Source organism: Pelophylax lessonae (genome assembly GCF_965119305.1).
Source record: "Pelophylax lessonae genome assembly, chromosome: 1".
NCBI lineage: Eukaryota > Metazoa > Chordata > Amphibia > Anura > Ranidae > Pelophylax > Pelophylax lessonae.
The window spans coordinates 600,958,693-600,971,089 of NC_138768.1; positions in this window are offsets into that span (position 1 = coordinate 600,958,693).

Here is a 12,397-nt window from a genome sequence, read left to right on the forward strand (position 1 = left end):
TTGTTGGTAATATCGAAGGGTAAACCCATCGGGGCCGGAAGCCTTATGTCGCTTAGGTTGAGACAGGGTCTGGGTCAATTCTTTTTCTGTAATTTTGCCCTCCATAACTACCATCTGTTCTGACAACAGAGGAGGCATACCAGATGCTTGTATATATGCCATTGCAATTGTTGATTTTCTCTTGTGTACTCTTAGTTACGTTTGGGGGTGACAGATTTTATAGGGTTTTATAATGCGCCTTAAATTCCTCTGCGATCTCAACTGACGAATTAATTTTCCGGCCGTTTATATTTTGTATGTGTGGAATTACTGTACGTTTTTGTGGCCCGTGGAGAGCTCTTGCTAACATTGTTCCCGGTTTATCTGAAAACTCGTAGTATTTTCTTCTGGTCATCATAAGGTTCCGAACTGTTCTCTGAAATAATAATTTGTTTAACTCTTCCTGTGCTTTCATAAGGGGGAGTAGGTGTTCCCTCGCTAGAGACTGTTTATGGGAGAGGCTTAATGTTGTGATACAATCTAGGAGCGCGGTTACCGCCCTCTCTCGATCCCGTTTATGTCTGGAGCCTATCCTCATTATTACTCCCCGAATGACACACTTATGTGCCTCCCATATTGTCCCGGGTGTTAGTGACGGGTCAGTGTTATTCACAAAAAACTCTGTCAGTGCTACGTCAATTTCATCCCTAGCAGTAGGAATCTGCAGGAGGGATTCATTTAATCTCCATGTCGCTAATCTCGGTGGACCAGAGTCCCACTCAAACAACAAATGAACAGGTACATGATCTGAAAGGAGAATGAATCTATATGAGTAGAGACAATCAGGGGGAGGTCGCTCTGGGAGACCATAAATCTGTCTATTCTAGAGTAGGTATTGTGTGTAGCTGAGTAATAAGTGTAATCCCTCTCCCCAGGATGCATTATTCGCCATGGATCAACAAGGTCTAAAAGGGATATTTCCCTTTTCAATCTGTTTAATCGAGAGGGGCTCTGGTGAAAAATTGAAGTCTCCCCCCATAATCAGATGCCCCTCACGAAATTCCAATATAATCGGCGTTAAAGACTGCATGAAAGGTATTTGATTGGCATTGGGGAAATATACATTTACCAGGGTAATTATTCTTTGTCCTAACGTCCCTTTAATCATCAAATACCTACCCTGAGGGTCGGCCTGTAAGTCCCTAAATGTCCATGGGTTGTTTTTGGATATGACTATACTCACGCCTTTCACCTTGGGAATAGACGAGGGGGCATGGTAAGCCCAAGGGAAATCCCTGTTATACAATTTGGGAATCAAATCTTTCTTAAAATAAGTTTCTTGAAAAAGGGCTATATGGGTGTGGCAACCCCCATGTTGAGGTCATCAATACTTCATTACATTTTGCCACTGTGTGGTGACATAGGTCATGTAGATAGATGTGTAGATAGGTGTATGCGTATTATCAGAAACTGGCAAAATGTTTTTCCTTTGTGACAAATCTCTAAAGGTTTCTTATATATGGTTTGATTTTTGCTAACACAATCTTAACGAATGTAAGTAAAACATAAATTGCTGTTTCCACAGATCCTTCTCCTCCGCAAATATGACACCCCCATATCCATTGTACGGCAGGTGACGCATTGGCTATAGCAGAGATTCTGCCACAGGACAACCATCCTTGCTATTAATCTCTCTTGGAGCAACGTAAAAAGATGCAATCCGAGAGCGCTGAAGAAGGCAGTGGCGCGAATCTCTGGAAAGTCAATATGTGTACTAAATATGCCAAAATATGTGTGTGTGTGTGTGTGTGTTCACAGCCTTTTGAACTCCCTTTAGATTTTGTCTGTAAATTATATCCTCTTTGTATTCTTGTTCTAGACCCGTGGTTCTCAACTCTGGTTCTCAGGACCCACTAAAGTGCTGGAATTGAGCCAGCAAGTATTTGCTAGCCAGAATTTAAGTATCACCTTGGGGAGATGCAGACTAGAATACTGCAATAAGAACAAAAAAGGGCGCACCGACCTAGCGCATTATCCTCAATAAAAGGCTTTATTTAAATAACATAAAAAATGGCTACTCACAGACGTAGATAAAAGTAAAGCATATCAAGCTGGATTGCTCGAAAGTCCGTGTTTTAGTCCATATGGTTGTCCATGATGAGATGACTGACGCGTTTCGAGGCCTAGCCTCTTCCTCAGAGCCACTGTGTCATGACTACCTCTCTGGTTTAAATAGTAATGTGGTGAAGTAGCGATCCAGCCACCACCCCCAAGTGGGAGTGCCTCCTCCCCCAGGGGGGTGCGGCTAGAGCACCACCCACCTTCTCTTGTGACATTAATAGTAGTATGCAGTGGCATACATCAATCATGAACGTACAATACAAGTGCTAAAATAATACCATTATATACGTGAAATAGACACATGTCCATAAAAACAGTACAACAAAATCTAGATTAAAAACCACCATGGGCTAATGTTAAAAACAAATAAATAAATAAAATTGCTTTCACAGTGCACTTAAAATCAATGTAGATGCTCCCTGGATTGACAGTAGAGAGCAACCAATATCAGTTTTGTTAGGTAATTACCCCACAATTTTTCTATTATATGTACCTTCTGCTGTACCTGATCTAGGCTAGAAATTCCTCTCTTCATAGTGGTGGTGTTCCTCCCTCTCCATGTTTTCCATCCTGTTGGGGGGGGGGGGGGTTTACACTGAAAAGAGGGATCAAAGGGGAGTAGAGGGCCGATAGTGTACTCAGTGCCCCTAACCTGCTTCATTAGACTAGTGGGGCACAGACCGTAATAGACCGTGGAGCCGATCGGTCATGTTGCACCGATCACCGGCTCCGTGGAACGCACGCCGCTGCCCTACTTCCGGGTTATTGCGTCATGCGTTCCACCCATCGTCACTTCCGCCGATGTCACACCCGCCGACGTCACTTCCTGTATCGACGAAAACAGTGTACAGCGGGGCGGTCCGTTTCCAGGGCAACTCTCTCTATCCCGGCATTGGCCCGACAGATACCGACAAACGACGTCTATGGACGTGGTTCCTGGGTTTTAGAACTATATCTAAAATTATGGTCCCATTCAGTTTGCAATGAGCCGTAAGTGAACGATGACATCAGTTCACCTAGCCTGGAGGACATGTCTTCTCTAAAATAGTCCTCCTTTGGGTCAATTTCTAAAAGAAGGTGTATTTGTACACCTATATATGCTTTGGGTTATCAGCCTTTATTTATATTGATTTTAATTGTTCTCTATATTGTGACCACATGAAGTATCTATGTAGATACATGGTGCGATACACATACATATATATATATATAGTTCTTGTTTGGACTCACACGTTAAATCAGATGAGGGTTCCTTTTAAATCTATGTGGATGGTGTACAGTAGCAATGTTGCGTACATGTGTGCGCGCGTATGTGCATTTGCCTGCAAGCTTCCTGTGGGCTATATATGTGGTTGTACATGTGCGCTCACACGTGTATGCAACAGGGCTGCACCGTCACTAACAGTATAAACAAGCAGGATGTGCACAGGGATGAATATAAATGTTGGTTCTTTGATTTGATTTCATTAAATATATAGTGGCCCAAAATGGTCCCCAATTGAACACATAGAGGGGTAGAGGCTCTGCAAGTGGAGATAGCAGCACTATCAATATCCGAACACTGCAATAGGAGCGCCTATGTAGAGTGTAGTGGAATAGGATGCTGTACATGGTGGGCGGTATCTGTCGGGCCAATGCCGGGATAGAGAGAGTTGCCCTGGAAACGGACCGCCCCGCTGTACACTGTTTTCGTCGATACAGGAAGTGACGTCGGCGGGTGTGACATCGGCGGAAGTGACGATGGGTGGAACGCATGACGCAATAACCCGGAAGTAGGGCAGCGGCGTGCGTTCCACGGAGCCGGTGATCGGTGCAACATGACCGATCGGCTCCACGGTCTATTACGGTCTGTGCCCCACTAGTCTAATGAAGCAGGTTAGGGGCACTGAGTACACTATCGGCCCTCTACTCCCCTTTGATCCCTCTTTTCAGTGTAAACCCCCCCCCCCCCCCCCAACAGGATGGAAAACATGGAGAGGGAGGAACACCACCACTATGAAGAGAGGAATTTCTAGCCTAGATCAGGTACAGCAGAAGGTACATATAATAGAAAAATTGTGGGGTAATTACCTAACAAAACTGATATTGGTTGCTCTCTACTGTCAATCCAGGGAGCATCTACATTGATTTTAAGTGCACTGTGAAAGCAATTTTATTTATTTATTTGTTTTTAACATTAGCCCATGGTGGTTTTTAATCTAGATTTTGTTGTACTGTTTTTATGGACATGTGTCTATTTCACGTATATAATGGTATTATTTTAGCACTTGTATTGTACGTTCATGATTGATGTATGCCACTGCATACTACTATTAATGTCACAAGAGAAGGTGGGTGGTGCTCTAGCCGCACCCCCCTGGGGGAGGAGGCACTCCCACTTGGGGGTGGTGGCTGGATCGCTACTTCACCACATTACTATTTAAACCAGAGAGGTAGTCATGACACAGTGGCTCTGAGGAAGAGGCTAGGCCTCGAAACGCGTCAGTCATCTCATCATGGACAACCATATGGACTAAAACACGGACTTTCGAGCAATCCAGCTTGATATGCTTTACTTTTATCTACGTCTGTGAGTAGCCATTTTTTATGTTATTTAAATAAAGCCTTTTATTGAGGATAATGCGCTAGGTCGGTGCGCCCTTTTTTGTTCTTTTTGCTTCTAGTATTGGTGGACTACCCCAGTCCGACAAGGGCAGCAAGATCCTAGCCATCTGAGAAGCCAGTTGTCAGTCCCGTGAAGTGTGTGGCCAAGGGACCTGGATACCAAGCGCAGGAGAAGGGTGGTTACACCTTATTGTTTTTTAGAATACTGCAATCACTGAGCAGCAAAATATATCACCTGTGATTTATTTCAGTTATCTTGCAAACCTGGCCTGTTAGTGGGTCCTGAGGCCCGGAGTTGAGAACCACTGTTCTAGACACAGCTGATGGCTGCCCAGCAATGGTCTGCTTGGTGAAGCAGCAGGGGAGGGGGATGGCCATACTACAATTTGTGGCCCCAGGGAGTGAGCCATTCCAAAGGCTCCAGGAAGTGGAGGGTACACAGAAGCATGGGAATGTTGTACTTGCTAAATTTGAAACCCTTTTGGGGGAGTGTAGAGCCTAAATATTGTTTTATTTAGAAATTTGGCTCCTTTTAATACAAACACTTCTGTCTGAACAGCTTGGAAGCAACATTGTAAGTAAACTACTCTTGAAGGTGGGCAACTGATCTTCTTTACCCTTAGCAAAAATTGGGGTTGGTCTTCAAATGAGGACGATTGGAACAGAAATATTTGAAAGTAGCCTAAATGGCCTACATTCCTGACAACTGTAGTTGACAGTGATCTGAACTTGCCTACATCTAATCGCATGGTAAAAAGTGCTGGGATTGGGCCAGCAAGTATTTGCTAGCTGGGCGCAAAACACAGCTTACTGGGAAACCAAGAAAAACTGTTCTGAATAACCTGATTTCAGAACAGCTTGGTGTAGCTTGGACTAATGTGACTGCATAGTAAACACATGATCTTTAGGCTGCTTCAAGTGACCTCAAAGTGTGAGCCACTAGATACTTTATTGTGGGGGCTGGGGATGGGAATAGGGTGGGGCGCATCATAGTGGATGTACAATGTCCTCCTGGTTAAAAAGATGCACAATGAATCTCATTGATGTCATTGTTCCTGTATGTACTGCCTGGCCTAAGGAAATGTCAGAGCGATATTCCCTAATGCGTTACTAGCTTTGGAACCAAAATTGTTGGGGTATATTGCTGCCATGTGGATAAGTAGCAGGCTGTTTGTGTCCGAAAATTGTGTGTAATTTGTGCTGTTTTTTTCTGTAGATGTTAGTGATGATAATGAGGAGGAGGACAAGCAGCAGGAGGCCACTTCCTCTCGGGCCCACTGTAAGTATTTTGACTGTGAATGACTGTCTTCTGTGTCCTTGTTTAAACTTGTAGGACTGCAATTTTGTGGGTGTTTTCTTTTCTTTTGTCGTTTATCTAGCTTCAGCCATGGTGGATCAGGGAGATGGGTAGGAGGCGGAGTCGGAGGAGAGTGAGGCGGAGGAGGTGGAAGTGGAGGAGGAGAGAGACCTGGAGGAGGCCGCTTTCCCTGGGGGCCACTGTAAGCACTTTGACTGGGAATGTCTGTGTTCTGTATCCTTGTTCAAACTTGTAGGACTGCAATTTTGGGGGGGGGGGGGGGTTTCTTATATTTTGTTGTTTCTGTAAAATCAGCCATGGTGTCCAGGAGGGAGGAGGAAGAGGAGGAGGAGACTGCGGAGGCGGAGCCAGGCCAGCGCTCCGAAGAGGACACCCCTCTGCCTGGAGACCACTGTAAGTACCTTCAGTGGGATCCACCCATGTGTGTGCTAGAAGGATGTGTATATGTGCAAATGTAAGTTTGGTGAAGATCCATTGTATTTTAGCTAGATGTGACAGAAAGGTGGAAGTGTAGAAACCAGCTTCAGCACTGAAAAGATGCTTAAAGCACCTGTGACAGGAGTCACTTTGGGTGGGGGGCTCGTGGAACCCAGACTAGTTTAGAGAGGTCGGGAAACTCCTTGTCCAGCTTCCCCGGCCCCTCTTATGTGTAAGTCACCCTGTGTCTATTAGGGGCCGGGGAAGCTGGACAAGGACATTTTCAGTGTTTTATTGGGGCCTTATGCGGAGGATTCAGTTTCTTCTTAATCTGCAATAATGAGCCTGGATGATGAACTTCATCTCTATTTGAAGGAACCAGTAATTGACAGAAGAAGTGATCCATTTCAGTGGTGGAAAGAAAATAAGCCACGCTACAAAAGACTTGCTTCCCATGCTAGAAGATACCTCTCTCTCTCTCTCTCTCTCTCGCTCTCTGCTCCTCTGTCCTCCTCTCCTCCTGAGCATGTTTATGAAGTGGCAGCATTATATGAACAAAAAAGAAGCCCTTTAACAGGTGACCATAGACATTCTGAAATGTTCTGCTTTCTGTAGTATAATATTGTTCTACTTAACCGGGAGTATTGAAAAGAGTAGTGTCCACTCAAATCCACTGTCGCCTAGCTTTTTTTCTAGCAGTTAAGCACTGACTGCACTGCAGTAGATGCAGTGAGTGCCCTACTGCAGGGGTAGCCCACTGACTCCAATTACCTAGCTTGCCTAGCTTTTTCTTAGGAGCATTGCACTGACTGCAGTAGTTGCAGTGAGTGCCCTACTGCAGAGGTAGTCCACTGACTCCAATCCACTGTGTAGCTGTTGCCTAGCTTTTTTCTAGCAGTTTAGCACTGACTGCAGTAGTTGCAGTGAGTGCCCTACTGCAGCGGTAGTCCACTGACTCCAGTCCAATCCACTGTCTAGCTGTTGCCTAGCTTTTTTTCTAGCAGTTTTGCACTGACTGCAGTAGTTGCAGTGAGTGCCCTACTGCAGTGGTAGTCCACTGACTCCAATCCAATCCGCCGTCTAGCTGTTGTCTAGCTTTTTTTCTAGCAGTTTTGCACTGACTGCACTGCAGTAGTGATTTCAAATTATTGCAGTGAGTGAGTGCACTACTGCAGCAGTTTATTATGCATTAATGCACAATCAGAATGATGTGAAACTAAATGTCCCTGCAATTGAAGTTTTCCTATCAGTTCTCATGCAGTTAAGGTGTGAAGAACGAGCCCTTAATGTTAAAATTGTTAATAAATAAAGTTTTGCATGTTCAGTAACAGATTTGTGTCGAAATTTGTGTTTATTTTGCAAACTTTTAAATATACAAAAATATCGACCGATACAGATATGCGATCGCCAAAATATCAGTATCGGCAACAAAAAATGATATTGGTCGATCACTAGTTAAAAACATAAAAAAAGGAAAACAATATTAGAAAAAGGTATGCTGTGTGAATGGGGGTTTTCTTGAATTTGTAAAACTGGAAATACATTTTAAGCTTGACACTGAACTGAAATGTTTTGCTTAAGAGGGAGAGAACAGAACTAAAAAAAAAAAGGCACACAATCATACAGTTGTGCTCAAACGTTTGCATACCTTTGGAGAATTAGTAATATAGGTATCATTTTTAAAGAAAACATGAGTGAGCAGGCAAAAACACATTTCTTTTATTTCTTATGGGATTCATATTTAACTGCAGGTCAGAACAGAATGGCAAAATCATAAAGCAAAACATGGCAACAAGTAAACAAATCAAATTACCCCTTTTCAAAAGTCTGCATACCCTTAGTTTTTAGTACTGTGCATTCCCCCATGTCATTGACATTGATCAAAGCCTTAACTGTGTGCCTAGCTAGTGTTTTACTATACTGCGTGAGGTGCTTTTGCTAGGGGAAGAGATAAAATGTATTCCCTGCTTTGGAGGAACAAAATCTCCTTCCCTTCCCTCCTGTCAGAATGCCTGCCTTTTTTAGATAGGCAGATCGCAGTTCTTTTAAATTCTTTATTTATGGAAGTGGAAAAGGCATACAATATCATCAAGAGCAATGATACATGAACAAACAAAGAACATTAGAACATCAGAACATGCATGAAAAACACAAAAGATATCTCAAGAGATAGTTTGAGACAATTACGTGAAACAATGACACAGTGGGACAGTAGGGTCTGCAGATATGGCTCAAATACACTGTGATATTGGACCCCAATGTGCCACACAGTGCAACAGAAGTCTGTATGGTGCCATGCCCCCAGGCGATCCCCATCCCCACCGGCATTTATCACATGGCCGGTGTATGGGAACGGAGAAGAGCAACCCAGGTGGCCAGCTACCACATCAGGTGCAGGATGAGGCAGCAACTGGACGTATGCCCAAGGGGAGAGGGGGTAATTTTGACCCCAGAAGTCGGGTATAACTGAAGAGAGAAAGTGAGCAGAAGGAGCAAAGCAAAGAAGGGGGAAGGGGGGGGAGAGAGAGATAGGGGAGAAAAAAAAAAAAGAAGGGGGGGGAGAGGGCCATCCGTTCCGACCGAGTCACCCTAGGCGACCAGATCTTTGTATTCCATGGAAAAAGTGAACTCATGCCAGTAGTGCCATCGCTTGAGGAACCCATCTCTTGTGCCTCGTTCAGCAGCCACAAGGTCTTCCATCTCATTAATGTACGCTACCTTACGTAGCCACATCTGAATAAAGAATGAATGAGACATACTCTAAATCATACTATTGCCACATCCCTGTAGTGACGAAATAGAGAAAAGAGGAGAGGGGAATGAGAGAATCCCCCAATTCAATGGGGTCTCTCAGCCTCTCAAATATGTTGCGATTCCACGTCTACCACGAGTGAACCCTACATTTCTATGATCTTTCATCATGATCTATCATGATTTATCATATACCTATATGAGTTGCCTTAGTTTTTAGAGGCATTGGGGTTCCAGTGGTCAAAGACTATGTCTTATGATTTATATGCATGTATATACCATGTTTTATTGAATACATGTCTACTGTTACATTCTGTGTATGTTCATGTTAAATAAATGATATATTTTAATTAGATGACTGTTACATTTATTCCCACCGAGATCAGCACTTTCCTAGTAGCCTATAAAGTCCCAACTTACGTAGCCAGATCGCTACCGTGGGAGGCTGGGACTGCTTCCAGAGAAGAGGAATACAGCTCCTGGCCGCTGTAAACAGGAGCGGCAGGATCGATTTCCGATAGGACACCCTCGGAAAGTATTATGGTGGAGGAGGAAGAGGGCCGGGCTCAGAGTGAGGGTGTGATCCGTGAACTTTTGGGCTATGCAGAGCACCTCCGACCAGAAAGGGTGCAGTCGGCTGCATGACCAAAAGATGTGGAGAAAGGATCCCACCTCTTCCCCACAGCGCCAGCAGAGATCAGAACAGGAGGGGAACATCTTACGCAGCCTGACCGGTGTATAGTAGTATAGTACCACCTGGTCAGAAACTTATAGCCAGCTTCTTGGTACTTAGAGCATGTGGAGGTTTTACAAGCGAAGAAGAAGAGGCGGTCCACCTGGTGGTCCGAGAAGGATAAGCCTAAATCGCGTTCCCATTGAGTGAGGTATGAAGGTCTGGAGGAAGGCTCCTGCACCGTCAAAAGACGATAAAGTAGAGAGATGGCATGGCGTAACGGAGAGTCAGGGAGATCGCAGTTCTGTCTCTCTGCCTGATGGTCGACAGGTGCCAGAGTACATTGGGTACTCTCTCTGCACCTGCCGATCGGCTTCCGCTGTGTTTAATTATTGCGGAAGCGAGGCGCCGGAAGTGCACATGCGTGCCCCCGACCCAGAAGTGTCGGATTACATACAGTATATACAGTATCTCACAAAAGTGAGTACACCCCTCACATTTTTGTAAATATTTTATTATACCTTTTTCATGTAACAACACTGAAGAAATGACACTTTGCTACAATGTCAAGTAGTGCGTGTACAGCTTGTATAACAGTGCAAATTTTCCTTCCCCTCAAAATAACTCAACACACAGCCATTAATGTCTAAACCACTGGCAACAAAAGTGAGTACACCCCCAAGGGACAATGTCCAAATTGGGCCCAATTAGCCACTTTCTTTCCCCGATGTCCTGTGACTTGTTAGTGTTACAAGGTCTCAGGTGTGAATGGGGAGCAGGTGTGTTTGCTCTTACTCACTCATACTGGGCCCTGGAAGTTCAACATGGCACCACATAGCAAATTACACTCTGAGGATCTGAAAAGAAAAAAAAAAATTGTTGCTCTACATAAAGATGGCCTAGCTAGGCTATAAGAAGTTCAACATGGCACCTCGTGGCAAAGAACTCTGAGGATCTGAAAAAAAAAAAAAAAATTGTTGCTCTACATAAAAATGGCCTAGGCTATAAGAAGATTGCCAAGACCCTGAAACTTAGCTGCAGCATGGTGGCCAAGACCATACAGCAGTTTAACAGGACAGGTTCCACTCAGAACAGGCCTCGCCATGGTTGACCAAAGAAGCTGAGTGCACGTGCTCAGCTTCATATCCAGAGGTTGTAAATGGGAAATAGACATGTGAGTGCTGCCAGCCAGTGTTAATTTTGGCAGCAAATTTCAATTTAGTTTTAGTCTTAGTCTTAGGACTAAAATGGCATTTTAGTTTTAGTCCCATTTTAGTCTTCTGCAAGTGTTTTAGTTTTAGTCGTATTTAGTCGACTAAAACTCCAGTACATTTTAGTTGACTAAAACGTCCTACATTTTAGTAGACTAAAACTCCAGTACATTTTAGTTGACTAAAACGTCCTACATTTTAGTAGACTAAAACGTCCTACATTTTAGTCGACAAACTCATTTTAGTCAGCTATAATCGAATGGGTGTAGTTCAATTGTAATTTGTAATGCATTATTTAAGCATTTCTCTACAATTTCAAAACTCATTATATATACTACTGCTGGTCCTGGAGTGAAAAATCCAATATGTTATTATTTATGGTATTAAGCTTTGAGCATGCTCTAGCACTACACAGACACAGAGTTAGTCATTAAGTCTTTATTTAGGCAAAACTGTTTTGCCAATAATATTGCTTTTTTGACCAAAAGGGGGGGGGGGGGTAACATAAAAATGTAAAAATGTAATAAAAATACAAAAAAAATAAAAACTTTGCAGGCAATGGCATCAGCTCACCTCATCAGTCCTGTGTCATGCTCATTGCAACAGTACAGCATCCTGAGACCTGAGACCACTGTGGGGGGTTGCTAAGTTCTCAGCCAACAAGGGAGTGTGCTCACTGCTCACTCACAATTTTGCCTAAGAACACAGCCATGAATAAAGAATGGTACAAAAACATCCTCAGAGAAGAGAACAACTTCCTTCCTCCCACCTCAACCATCCAAGAACAGCTGCAGAGACTCCAGGGAAGAAAAAAATAAGCATCAGCTCACTTCATCAGTCCTGTGTCATGCTCATGGCAACAGTACAGCATCCTGAGACCCGAGACCACTGTGGGGGGGGGGGGGGGTTGCTAAGTTTTCAGTCAACAAGGGAGTGTTCTCACTGCTCACTCACAATTTTGCCTAAGAACCAGGGCTGCTGTTAGAAATCGTGGGGCCCCATACTGACTACCTGGCAGGCCCCCCCAAGAAAATATTAAAGATATATTTAGCTAAAATGACAACAAAATCACTATTATCAGACACAAATATAACATAACTCCCATAATTCCTGCTAGATCTAAAAAAAAAACTATGTTAAATAAAAAAGAAGACGAGATGTTACAAATAAACTCCTGAGCAGAGATAAGTGCTGGGAAGGGGGCCCACACAAGGGAGGGGGGTTAGTGAGGGACGACTGTATCTTTCTCAACAGATAAAAGCTGATAGCAGGGAGAGGGACAGATCAGATTCAGGTGCTGGAGGAAGATTTCTGTATTTGTTG